Genomic DNA, 12,854 nt, shown 5'->3' with positions numbered 1-12,854 from the left:
AGAAGAGGAGTTTTTCGAGAGAGAGAATTTATAAGCCAAGGAAACAGTGGGAGGCAAATTGATCTTGAAGAAATTCAAGAGTCAAGTGGTGAAGGAACTTCAAACCCTAGCCCTAAACTTGAGGAGGAAACTCCTGTTGAGCCAGTTGATGTGCCTGTACCTCTGAGGCGTTCCACGAGAGTTAGGAATGCACCTGAGCATTATTATGGATTCCATATTACTGCGGAAGGTGAGACACTTATTAGTGATGAGACACTAGTAGGTCTGGATGAACCTAACAGCTACACGGAAGACATGGCAGGCCCTGAGGCTGCTAAATGGAAAGAGGCTATGGATAGCGAGATACAATCCATGTATGACAATCAAGTTTGGAACTTGGTTGAGAATGTACCTGGTCGTAAGACTGTAGGGTGAAAATGGATCTTCAAGAAGAAGACCGACATGGATGGTAATGTACACACTTATAAGGCACGACTGGTTGCAAAAGGTTATTCTCAAACTCCGGGAGTTGATTATGATGAAACCTTTTCACCAGTGGCCAAGATAAAGTCTATTAGGGTTCTGTTAGCCATTGCTGCATTTCATGATTATGAAATATGGCAAATGGATGTCAAAACCGCTTTCCTTAATGGAAAGTTGGCTGAGGATGTTTACATGGTTTAGCCAGAGGGTTTTGTCAGTACAGAGTACCCCAATAGAGTGTGTAAACTCGAGAAATCCATTTATGGATTGAAACAGGCACCTCGTAGGTGGAATCTTTGCTTTGATGAGAAAGTCAAGGAATTTGGCTTTTCAAGGAGTAAAGATGAATCTTGCGTCTATATCAAGGCTAGTGGGAGCATAGTCAGTTTTTTGGTACTGTATGTGGATGAGGAAATGACATCCCAACCCTGCAGGAAGTAAAGTCCTGGCTTGGGAAGTGTTTCGCTATGAAGGACCTTGGTGAAGCTGCCTATATCCTAGGGATAAAGATTTTGAGAAACAGGAGTAAAAGACTAATTGGACTTAGTCAAAGTACGTACTTGGACAAAGTGTTGAAAAGATTCAACATGCATAACTCCAAGAAAGGTGAGTTACCCATTCAGAGTAACGCCAGATTGAGTAAGACACAAAGCCCTAGTACTGAGGCTGAGATAGCAGAAATGAGTCGACTTCCTTATGCTTCAGCTGTAGGATTGATCATGTATGCTATGACGTGTACTCGACCTGATGTAGCCTTTGATTTGAGCATGGTTAGCAGGTATCAGGGGAACCCTGGCAAGGAACACTGGACTGCGGTAAAGAATATCCTCAAGTACCTGCGAAGGACTAAGGACTGGGTCCTTACCTTCGGTGGGAGTGATGACTTGAGAGTTGTAGGGTATAGTGATGCTAGCTTCCAAACTGATAGGGATAATTTCCGCTCTCAGTCAGGCTGGGTCTTTACCTTAAACGGAGGAGCAATCACTTGGAAGAGTTCCAAGCAGGAGACAGTGGCTAATTCTACTTGTGAATCAGAGTATATAGCGGCAAGCGAGGCAGCAAAGGAGACTATATGGCTAAAGAACTTCATCGGAGACCTTGGAGTTGTACCAACTATAAAAGAGCCAATGGAGATTTTCTGTGACAACAATAGTGCGGTTGCCTTAGCCAAGGAACCAAGAGATCATGGGAGATCCAGACACATGGATAGAAAATATCACTTCATCAGACATCGAATAGAAGAAGGGATCCTCGTGGCGAAGAGGGTATCATCAGATGAGAACCCAACAGATCCTCTCACGAAGGGATTGAGTAGGGTTAAGCATCTTCAGCATGCTCGGAGCATAGGGCTGAAGGATGATATAAGTTTTAGTAGTTAGATAAATTATGAAATTTGTAAAGTGTAATTGACATTTGATGATGAATAAAAGGTGTTTTATTTATGAGTAAAGTGTTTCTATCTCTTGTTGATCGTTTACTTTATTTCTTTTTGCATGTTTTGACTTCCAGAATAATTATGTTTGGTATATCATATTATTCAAACCTCCACAGTTGGTCATATGTCGGAAGTAGGTATGAATCAAGACTGTCATGATTCGTTGCAGAGGTCTAAGGTGTTGGACATGGCTACAACAATCATGAGTGCTCATAAGTTCTGAGCATTGGACTCGACCCACGCTCACTGGAATCACTTCATGGAATTTTATCTCGAGTGATCGTGAGACGGTAATATCATATAAGTCTTCAAACCTAGAGATATGATTTGTTACTTACGAGTTGGTTATGCATTGATTGTACGAAAACGCATTGGTAACTCGATGTTATAAAACGTGCTTTTGTGTGTAATTCAATGAGTGGTAGAACAAACATATGAGTCGAAGTTTATCTGTTCCTTCTTGGATTAGAAGGTGATATCTGGGCCCCTCGATGATTTTGTTTTGACCTATGTATCGGGCCCGGTCAGAACTAAATTGATGTGTTCAGTTGAGTTCTATGTCAAACAAATCGGAAATCGGGAAACAAATGCTGGACAATAAGCAAGACCATGTTCCATGTATTTGTCCGGCTGATATCTAGAACAGAGGATTATATGATCACTTATCTTAAATGGCGCGTTCTAGTTCAACAGAGTTTAAAGAGCTACGATTGCTGATCGGGTCCTGAAGTTATACTTGCAACTATAGTTACTAGACTTATCCAAGTGGGAGACTGTTGGATATAGTGTCTAAGTTCATAACTATATTTGGTATGTACTTGACCCGACCCGGCATGGTCCATTTGGGTTGCACTTCACCCGAACAATTTATGGATAATATTTGAGAATAGTACAAGTTATGATTTATTAATATATTATAAGTTCTAATATATTAATATAAGATCATATTATTTATTTAGTAGTGATCTATAATTAATCTAGGATTAATTTAGAGATCAAAGATATTACTAACTAAATATGGGCTTCTATATTTATATAGTGTGGGCTAGTGCTTATTTGGAATGGGATAGGCTTGCATGGAAAAGTCCATGGATACTCCATGGAGCTTTAACCCATGGATCTCATGGAAGTGAAGAGACATGGGTATTAGGGATGTAACCCTAATCCACCACACTATATAAAGGAGGCTTTGGTTCTTGAAATGATACTAGTTGACACTTGTTGAGGTGAGGGCAAATTTCAAGATAGTAGTGACTATTCTCTCAAAGTTCCAAGTTTGTGGTGATTTGTGATTTCCACTTGAGGCATCCACACTATTGGTGCTAGGCTCTAAAACTCCAAGCAATCAACTACAACTTCAAGGTAAGTATTTCTTCTAGCTTTATTTGATTCATGTTCCCCATGCCATGCTAGTTAGGATATAAGCCTTGGAAAAATAATTATTTGCATGTATCTTAGACAAACATAGATCCAAGGTTTATTAGGGTTGCATGTACACTTAGGAAGTGTTAGAATGCTCAAAACCCTTCAACAAGAAATTCTAGGGTTTCCAATTGCTTGTTGACTATTTGTAGTGCTTGTATGGTGTATTTGATTGCAATTTTGTTGTCATAGAATAAGCATCACACATGCTCTATTGTTTTTGAATTCATAATTTGACTTAAGTATTGTAGTTACAAGGCACAAAAATTCCTGATTGTGACATCATCTCCCCGTTAAAGGGAATTTCGTCCCGAAATTCTTTTGAAAGCTAGATTTGAGAATGCTAGAATAGGTGAGGGTACTTTTGCTTCATTTGATCTTCGCGTTTCCACGTGAATTCTGGCCCACGCTTCGCGTTCCACCGTACTTTCACGATCGGGATGTGACTTTGCTTAGTATGTTTCATCTTTTCCGTGGTTTCACGAATGATCTCCGGTCCCATTAGCGCCTTGTCCGATGTGAGTGGTTTTGCTAGCTGGGTGTCGCCCACCTCAGCCCAACATAACGGTGATCTACACTTACACCCGTATAGTGCTTCGAAAGGAGCGACCTTGATGCTCGAATGGTAACTGTTGTTATATGAGAATTCGACTAAAGGTAAGTGGGTATTCCAAGACTTCCCAAAGTCTATCACACATGCGCGAAGCATGTCTTCAAGCGTTTGGATGGTTCATTCACTTTGACCGTCCGTTTGTGGGTGGTAAGCGGTGCTCATGTCGAGATGGGTTCCGAGTGCTTTCTAAAGTGATTACCAAAAACATGAAGTGAATCTACTATCTCTATCTGAGATAATAGACACTGGTATTCCATGAAGTCTCATGATTTCTCGAATGTATAAACGTGTCAGTCTCTCCATCTTGTAGGATTCTTTTATTGGCAGGAAATGGGCAGATTTCGTCAGTCGGTTGACTATTACCCATATGGTGTCTAGTCCATCTGGCCTCTTGGGTAGCTTGGTCACGAAATCCATCGAAATCCCTTCCCATTTCTACTCAGGGATTACCGGTTGCTGTAATAATCCTGAGGGCTTCTGGTACTCCACCTTTACCTTGGCACAAGTAAGGCACTTACCAACATAGGTGGCAATTTCCGCCTTCATGTTAGGCCACCAATAGTGTTGTTTAATATCCAAAGACATCTTGTCTGAGCCGGGATGGATGGAGTATCGCGTCTTGTGGGCTTCCTTCATGACTATCTTCCTACATCCTTCGAGTTTAGGGACCCAAATACGGTTCATGAAATAGTATACTCTGTCCTCTTTTACCTCTAGATTCTTCTCCATTCCGCGTAATGCTTCACCTGCTCTGTTTTCCGTCTTCATGGCCTCTGATTGGGCCACCCCAATCTGAGTGGTTAGGTGGGATTGGATGGTTATTGAGAGAGTTTTCGCACGACGATTAGAGTACTCCTTCCGCCTCAATGCGTCAGCTACCACGTTGGCCTTGCCCGGGTGGTACTTGATTTCACACTCGTAATCGTTTAATAATTCGACCCATCTTCGTTGCCTCATGTTCAACTCTTTCTGGTTCAAGATGTGCTGGAGACTTTTGTGGTCCGTGAAGATGGTGCACTTTGTACCATAAAGGTAATGCCTCCAAATCTTTAGAGCAAAGACCACGACTCCCAATTCCAGATCATGGGTTGTATAATTCACTTCGTGTGTCTTTAGTTGACGGGATGCGTAAGCTATCACTCTTCCACGCTGCATGAGAACGCAACCTAAGCCCTGATTTGACGCGTCACAGTAGACCACGAAATCTTCCGTTCCCTCCGGTAGAGATAGTACCGGGGCGCTACAGAGGGCTTGCTTCAGGGTTCGGAACGCAACCTCTTGTTTGTCCGTCCATTTGAATGGTACGCCCTTTTGTGTAAGCGAGGTAAGTGGCTTGGAGATTCTAGAGAAGTTTTGAATGAACCTTTTATAGTAGCCTGCTAGGCCTAAGAATTGACGGATTTCTGTGGGTGTTGTCGGGACTGCCCATCCTTCGACGACTTTGACCTTAGAAGGATCCACATGAATTCCTTCTTGGCTAACAACATGACCTAAGAAATTCACGCTACGGAGCCAAAATTCACACTTAGAGAGTTTTGCGTACAGCTTTTCCGATCGCAGAGTTTTTAGAATTTGTCAGAGATGTTGGCCATGCTCTTCTTTGCTTCGGGAATAGACTAGGATGTCGTCAATGAAGACGATAACAAAGTTGTCGAGGAATGGTCGACAGATTCAGTTCATCAGATCCATAAATGCGGCAGGGGCATTTGTTAGACCGAAGGGCATTACGACAAATTCATAATGTCTGTAACGAGTTCGGAAAGCGGTTTTAGGAATATCCTCTTCCCGGACTTTGAGTTGATGGTATCCGGACCGTAGATCTATCTTAGAAAAGTAACTAGCTCCTTGGAGCTGGTCAAATAGATCGTCGATTCATGGGAGTGGATAGCGATTTTTGACAGTGAGTTTATTTAACTCTCTGTAATCGATGCACATCCTAAAAGATCCGTCATTCTTTTTGAAAAACAAGACCGGAACTCCCCATGGCGAGTAACTAGGTCGGATGAATCCCTTGTCCAGGAGTTTGTTGAGTTGACTGGACAATTCCTGCATTTCAGCAGGAGCTAGCCGGTAGGGCGATTTGGCGAGAGGGGTTGCTCCTGGAATGAGGTCAATTCGGAACTCAACTTGTCTCTCTGGGGGTACTCCCGGAAGATCTTCAGGAAATACGTCTGGAAATTCACGTGCTACTGGAATATCTTGAATGTTAGTCTCTTCCTTGGTTTTATCCACTATGTGAGCCAGAAATGTTAAATCTTTCTTTCGTAGATGCTTTTGTGCCTGGATGCATGAGATGAGGCGAAGGTTCGTGCTAGGTTTGTCTCCGTAAATAGCTAGGGTTTCGTGGTTGGGAAGGTGAAGACGAACGACCTTCTCGTGACACATAATTTCAGCATGGTAGAGGCTTAACCAGTCCATGCCAATGATCACATCGAAACTCCTAATGGACACTGGCATCAAGTCTATTCGAAAGACGTGTTGGTTTAGGGTTAGGGTACATCCGATGTAGATTTCCCCCGTGGATTCGGTTTTCCCATTGGCCATTTCCACCATAAAGGTTTCATTGAGCTTCTGGGGTCGTTGTTCTAGATAATGTTTAAACTTATTGCTCACAAAGCTTCGCTCCGCTCTGGTATCAAATATAATGCATGCATAAGTGTGGTTTAGGGGAAACGTACCGGTAACAACTGCGGGATCCTGAATTGCCTCCCCCTGACCCATGGCCAGCACCCTTCTCGTTCCTCCATTTCCAGGATTGTTGTTGTTAGGGCAATCGCAACGAAAATGCCCAGTCCTTCCGCACCCATAGCAGGTGTGACTAAGTTCGGCGTTGTTGCCACCAACATTGATGTTGTTGTTGTTGCGGTTGTTGTTGCTGTTGCTTCCTTGTTGTTGATTCTGAGGAGGGTAAGTCCTACAGTACCTTGCCGTGTGCCCCTTCCGATTGCAACTGGTGCACGACAACTCCTTGCATTCTCCATTATGATGGAAACCGCACTTGTTGCACTTGGGAAGATTACCGGAATAAGGTCTAGGAGCATTTGGAGCAGCTGAGGCTGGAGCATGTGGTGTAGCTGGAACTTGCACGGTGGCAGCATTAACCACCACTGTCTGTTGCTTCTTGGAAGTCTCGGATCCTTGATGACCCTTTCTTTTGGTGTTCTTCCCCTTCTTGCCATCACCTTCCTTCCTGGCCTCAGTCTCTGTTGGCTTTTCACCCTTCTTGTTGTTGTGGTCATACAGCTTCTTCGCCAATCTTTTAGCACTGTCGAAAGTTTTGGGATTTGCAGCTATCACATTTCCTTGGATCGGAGAGGTTAGTCCCCAAATGAATCGCTCGATCTTCTTTCCTTCCGAGGTGATCATGCTCGGGCATAACAGAGATAGTTCACTAAATCTTGATATGTAGGCATCGATATCCGCATTTCGTACAGTGAGGTTCCACAGCTCTTGCTTCATTTTCTGAATCTCACCACGAGGGCAGTATTTGGCCATTAGCATTTCTTTCATTTCTGCCCACGACATGGAGTTGGCTATGGGGAGTGTCATGGCTTCCACGTGTCCGTTCAACCAAGTGAGTGCTTGGTCAACAAAAGTGCATGCTGCAAACTTCACCTTCATCTCCTCAGGATAATCACATATCTCAAATACCCATTCCACCTTCTCGATCCATCGTTTCAGAATGATCACTCCTCCTGTGCCGTTGAAAGTTCGTGGTTTGGCGTTTGTGAAGTCCTTGTAGGTACATGTTCTGGTGGGTCCTTGATTCATTCCGTTGTTCGAACTCCCGGCCCCTTGCCCGTTGACTCCTCCATTGTTCCTTTGATGAATTTGCCCCATTGCTGCAGTGACCGCAGCAGAGACCGCTGCCTGGAATGCGGCTGAGTCAACTTCGGGTGGGGTTGGTCCAGGGTTTCCGCGAGTAGGTCGGTGAGGCATCTTTCTGTCATGAAATGGAAAGATGTTGAGTGTACGTGGTTTTTGTGAGGTTGTGATCCTACTGACTAGGTGCACGGTACGAACTTAAACACTTCTACCATTTATCATACAATCATAGGTTCTCAACACATAGCAATTTGTAATATCATAACAAAACACATAAAAGTTACTAATATTATCCGCATTTGATACATGAAAATTTTGCTCGTAAGAGCATACATGAGTGACACTAGTTCGACAACATAACGGCTCTATGAGTAGTGTAGTCACTTAAACATAGAGTCGGGGTACATAGCATAGTTCCTAATGACCTAGTAAGATAAGTCTACCCCTAGCTGCGATGAGTTGTGCCCGGGGGTGGTGCCGAGGATGTGGATGCTCCTTGAAGACGAGCCACCTGTCGTTCTGCGTCCTGGAGTCGAGACTCCCACCTCACCTGCCTCATGTGGAACTCTCGAAGAACGTCACATGTCTCATGTTCTGCACGCTCGACCCTAGTCCACAACTGGCGTACCTGGTCGGCAGTGCTCTGAGCAAGGTCGCCAGTATTCCGTAACCGTTTCACCATGACTGGAAGGGCTCGATCTGCCGGTCCTCCGTCCCGCAGGTCAAAGAACTCGCGTGACATGCCGTACGGGGGTCGCTGTCCCTGCTGTCTGCTCCATCTCCAGAGATCAACACCCCAAGGAGGTGTAGGACCAGTGGGGCCCACCCGGTAAGCAGGCACCCTGATCGGGTAAGGGGGGTTTATGACTTCGGACTCTGGGTCCGAATCACCCCCTTCACTGCCATCGGGTTCCTCCTCGAAGTTTCCTTCATCTTCTTCCTCCTCCTATTCCTCTTCTGGTTCGGCAGGCTCGCCCTCGACTCCTGCCTCAGGTTCTCCGTCAGATTCCTCTTCGGGGTCTTCCTCAGGCTCCTCGTCTAACCATCCGTTATTTCCCTGGTTAGGGAAGTAAGGATCTCTGGGGTGATGAAAACCATCCATGCTGTCTGCGAGAGTGTGTAAATATGCTAACATTATTCCTAGGATGCTACAACTATTGTATAGACTATGCAGGCGTTCTCCTCTTTTTGGTGATAAAGGGGTATAGTTTTAGGTTCCCTAGCTATCACGATTTCATCAGGACATGTGTTAGTTATACCTTGGAGAGAATGTAGTTGATCAGGCTATATCCACTCCTTAATACCGCTAAGAACAGTCCTGAATTAATCGGGACACTAATATTATCTTGTTTGGTTCGGCGTTATATTCTTGTTCCTAATGCAAGCAAGGGTGTTTTATTGTTGTGTTTTACTTGTTTTGTTCAGAGTTGTGTTAGTCCCTCTTTTGGTTTATAGTTGCATATCAATGTGTGGCTAGATATGCTAGTTCACTATAAACAGAGCTCTGATACCAACCTGTCACACCCCCGAACCAGACGGCAGAAACGTCCGAGGGCTATTGTGACTCAATTGAATACCATCACAGTGAATATACATGAAGCATAACATCATTCATCACCATGCATTGAAATGTTACAACTGGTAGTGTTTACATTTAGTACATTGTTTCAAAACATTACATTCCCAAAAAGTAGATTGTTCGATACTAGTTAAACAAACAACAAGACATCACTGAGTACATTTTTCCCTTCGATTTACTTGTTACCTGAGAATACAAGTATTTTGAAAAACGTCAACATATGAAATGTTGGTGAGTTCATAAGTAATGTTTGAAACATAATGTTTTGTATTAATTTGAAATACCACCAGAAAATCCGATATTTTTTGAAAAGATTATTGTAAGTACGAAAAAGTGTGAAGATCCGTAAGTATGCTTGTTTGTTTCTATAAAAGTGAAAAATTGTTAGACTTGGTATGCATCTCGTAGGTCTATGTGTTGAAATCCCTAGGAAAACCCGATGTTTTCCTAATACTTTTAATTACGTGTTTTATATTTTGTTATACCGTTGCGACGTGTGTATTCGATGATTCCAGGTGACATTGGATTAAGTATGGGTGGTGAGTTGTTATAATCATGCATTAATGAAATGACTAGCTTACAACTATACAAACGAACCCTTAGGCGTCATCTGTACTACTCACCTAATCCAACCACCCTGACTTTCCGTAGCCCCACCACCTAGGAAGAAAAGAGGGTGTGAAGCCCCCGTTAATTCCATGAGTCGTTCAAGGCTATCGTGAATGCGAAAGGCCCTTGGCTCGACTCGCATTTGACTTCTCGACTTTACTAGCAGTGCCAAAGGACACTTGGGGCCCAATAGCACGAAAGCTATTGAAAGTCCTTTTACACGGTATTGGGTCGTATAAGACTCAATATCATGTAAGCGCGTTTCCTTCGGGCCTAAAGATCATGTCATTGGGCTAGCTAGGCCCAACAAGCACGATTTGAAACTTTCGGGCCCAAAGATGGTGTATCGACGTCTGGTGAATTCCCACGTGTGTATTGACTTCTCGTAATTTCCGTGTGTGTATTGAAGTATCGTCGTGTATTGATTTTTGATTCGTTATTAATTCGAGACCGAATCAATTCGTTTGATAACGATTTTTGGTGTTAAAGGTGTATTATATTTCGCCGGTAGTCGTGGTACTAGTATTTTATCATAAAGGATTTATTGTTTAAAACATTAGAATTTTTCTTTTTGAAGCCCTTTCTTGGATAAATTTACACTTTTAACACTTTATATAAAAGAATTTCCATTTAAGTCCTTAAACCATCTTTCTTGACACTTTAGTATCAAAACTTGTTGAAAAGGTATTTTTCAGCTCAAATTTACTTGAAAAACAGTTTTAGTCCCTCAAAATGAATTTTTCTCGGTTGAAACCTCTATTTTCGCACTTGTTACAATTTTGACCCAAAATGGAATTTTTTTGCATCTTTGGTCCGTTTTAAATTTGAAAAGTATTTTTAACCCTTGAAATGGACTTGGTACACTAGTAGTCTCCTGTTTTACAGAAAAGTGCAGTTTCAGCCCCTCTAATTTAAAAATCTCGCAATTTGGGCTTTATTGGGCCGAAAAGTTCATTTTTGGCCCATTATGTTTAAAATTTCACATTTTAATCCTTCAAAAGAGTAAATTTTCAGAAAATACATTTTTGAAACTGTTTTGACTCATCTCAACCCTCAGAAATTGTATTTTGTCGTTTTGGGCCCTTTAGTTTTATATTTTTAGCATTTTGAGCCCAAAAATGGGTTTTAAGCCCAAAGATGTTCATATTAACCAACTTGGTTATTTTTCTAGAATGGATTTGTGTGAAATAACATATGTTATACTTATTTCATTCAACACATCGTAGATATTGGTTTTTAAGCTCTTTTTGACTAGAACCAACATCACAATCACATAAGAGCATATATATAAGCATAGAAATCACACAAAGCATACATATATTCATAGATCTACACATTTGCTTGTATTCCCCCCCCCCCACAAAACTTATAAAAACCGAAAAATAGGGGGTATGAAGCTCACCTTTGGGTGTGGTTTCGGCTTTTAGAAGAAAGTGAGAAGAAAATTTGGCCTTAGTACCTCTCCTTGGAAGATCTTGAACTTAGAGAGTTTCTAGGAGAGTGATCAAGATTTTTACATGGATTAGAAGGAGATTTTGATAAAACAAAGTACCTAAATCATAGATCCAAACTTAATCTTACCTTAGGTGAAGAATTTGTGGAGATATCTTCTTGAAAGCTCCTTAGATCTCGAAATTTTGGAGGAGAAATGAGAGAGTTTCTTGAGAGAAAAATTGAGTGAAATGTGTGTGTGTGTGTGTGCTTGAAATCGGCCGAGAGCAAGAGAGAGAGAAGGAGAAAAGAGTGGCTAAGCTTGGAAGTATGTGAGTGCATGGATGTTTGAGTTCTCATGCATGGGTGTCCCATGGATAATGGTGAGGTGTCATTCACAAAGTCAACTCCTCTTTCTCTTGGGCTTGGGCCGAGAATGGGGAGAGTGAGAGGAGGTTGGGCTTTTTGCCCTTAAGCCCATGTTATAGTTAGGTTGAATGATTTTTGGCCCTATAAAAATATAACTGTGATTTTTATGCTTTATTAGGCTAGATTAGGTTAATTATGGTCCAAAATGGTTCATATAATTAATCTATCTCATTCTAGGCCCAATATGGCCCAAAGTGTTAAAATGAGTGAAAGTGGGTCCAATTAGAGCCCATTTAAGAGTTCTAAGCCCAAGATGGTAAAATTGGAAGCTTATTGGTCCATTGGGCCCAATAAGGAAGTCCTAGTCCAAGATGGACCTAAACAAGAACTTCTAGGGTTTCCAATTGCTTGTTGACTATTTGTAGTGCTTGTATGGTGTAATTGATTGCAATTTTGTTGTCATAGAATAAGCATCACACATGCTCTATTGTTTTTGAATTCATAATTTGACTTAAGTATTGTAGTTACAAGGCACAAAAATTCCTGACTGTGACATTTTGATTAAGATCTCGGAATTGGTTGACATTTCTTGAATTTGTAGTTAACTGGTTGTTATGTCGTATATGTTCTTCGCGATTAGTTAAATTGGTGAACTTGTTCTGCATGTTACCTAGCATTGAATGGAAATTGAGTAAATTTTTAGGCCTGTTTTCTTTTTCATAGCTCAGACTTGTTTAGTTGCTCTTTTTGCTAGATCTACTTAACCAATTGTAACTGGAAATGCGTAGATTCCTTTTTTCTTTTTTCGGTAGTGAGATATGTATAGGAGAAGCAAGTATTTAAATTTCATCTTGTTGACGTGATGATATTGTGTTATTTCAAACACTAATGAAATTGGATTCAAACAGTGGACCCTTTGGGATGATTAAATTCAAATTTCAAGTCAATATATGTAGGAATGATGTTATTCACATTTCACAGTTTTGGTTGTGTTTTATGTTTCATTTCCCGTAGCGTCATTGAGAGTTTGTTTTTGGGATAATGCAGAGAATTAGAGCTGTAACATTTCTATTAGTTAAGAATGGGGAAGTCTCTAGGAAAGTGGATCA

This window comes from Lactuca sativa, chromosome 7, assembly GCF_002870075.4.
Source record: "Lactuca sativa cultivar Salinas chromosome 7, Lsat_Salinas_v11, whole genome shotgun sequence".
NCBI lineage: Eukaryota > Viridiplantae > Streptophyta > Magnoliopsida > Asterales > Asteraceae > Lactuca > Lactuca sativa.
Note: the sequence above shows the minus strand (reverse complement) of the source record.